Source organism: Buceros rhinoceros, unplaced genomic scaffold (assembly GCF_000710305.1).
Source record: "Buceros rhinoceros silvestris isolate BGI_N320 unplaced genomic scaffold, ASM71030v1 scaffold41508, whole genome shotgun sequence".
Lineage (NCBI taxonomy): Eukaryota > Metazoa > Chordata > Aves > Bucerotiformes > Bucerotidae > Buceros > Buceros rhinoceros.
The window spans coordinates 1,100-2,348 of record NW_010428171.1 but is presented as its reverse complement, the minus strand read 5'-3'; the positions used below and the strand labels follow the sequence as shown (position 1 = coordinate 2,348).

At 59.3% G+C, this 1,249-nt stretch overlaps 1 protein-coding gene across 1 annotated transcript in view; it reads right to left on the bottom strand.

Annotated features, from left to right (window-relative positions):
- PTGER2 (prostaglandin E receptor 2 (subtype EP2), 53kDa) overlaps positions 1 to 1,249 on the bottom strand; it is a gene marked incomplete at its 5' end in the record, with an annotated part of 4,151 nt that overhangs the window by 1,808 nt on the left and 1,094 nt on the right. The gene's annotated exons all lie outside the window — the stretch shown is intronic.

Below are 1,249 nucleotides of genomic sequence, written 5' to 3'. Positions count from 1 at the left end.
TGAACGCAACCCCACATGGCAGCCAGCCGGTGGGAAACGGCAGCCGTGCTTCTGAATGACTCGTGTCTGCTAGCACAGGGCCCGTGGGATCCCCACCAGCACACTTTCCCATCTCAGCTGCCCCCAGCAGACCCGCAGGGTCCTGCCCCCATGTCCCTGTCAAGGGGTCCTGCTTCGTAATGAGCACTGCACCCAAATCTCGGGTTTTTTGGGACGTGGGGAGAGCCGCCCATCACGTGTGGGCCCACTGATGGGAGCCGCAGAGTCCCTCAGGATGTTGACTCTGGCTCCCAGGATGCTCATGAGGGTCTGGACATTCCTGGTTCGTCTCTTCTGCCCCAAAACTGAGGCAGCCTGGCTTGGTCACAGCCTGTGGTTATTTTCTTTTCCCTTGGGAAAGGAAAGGGAGCAGGAAGGCAAGGTAGCTCCTGTTTAACTCCGGGAGGACAAAATTAGCGCTGGCCGCGCTCCTGACCTTGGTGGGGCTCGCTTCTAATGGGAACAAAATGACCTCCCACAGCAACGGGCTCGCACACACAAGCAGGGGACACGAGTGGCTTGAGGCGATCCAGAGGCTGTGATGCTGCTCATGTAACACGGCTGGGATGGAGGAAAAGCGTCCCTTTGGTGGGAAGAGCCCAGGGCAGAGCCAGGACACTCGCTCCCTCCCCTTCCTCACTTGGTGTTTTGACCCATAGTTCTGTCAGGAGCCCTGAGCATGGACCAGGCAGAGGATGTGGGCACAGCTCTTGGGACGAGGGGTGCTGTGGCCCCTTCCCAGCAATCATTTGTCTCCATGCCTGCACCCCGGTGTTGTGGAAGAGACCTCCATCGAACTTCTCCAGCTCCATCCCTCCCTCCTGCCACAGAAATCTGGGATAACTCTGCCGGCTGAGCACGGATGTCTCCAGCCCAGTGGCACCTCTGTCATCCCCATCTTTGGATGTCGAATGCTCTGCCACTCCTCACACCTCCACCATGAGTGCCCACCTCTGAGGAGTGGCTGTGACACAACGTGGTCCAGGGACCCCTACACTGGACCCCGTCTGAGCCTCAGAGCCTCTGCGGGATGGGAGGGCACCTCTGCTCCTGCCACCCCATCTTCCTGCCACCCCATTCTCCCCCAGCCCAACCCAGTTGCCCAAGGGATGTGCAAATTGAGTTTGTAGCAGAGCTGGGGTCTCTCAGGCTTTGGGAGGAGCTCAAACCTTGAGGTTTGGCCATGGAGTTGGCGGGGGGGAGCCTTATA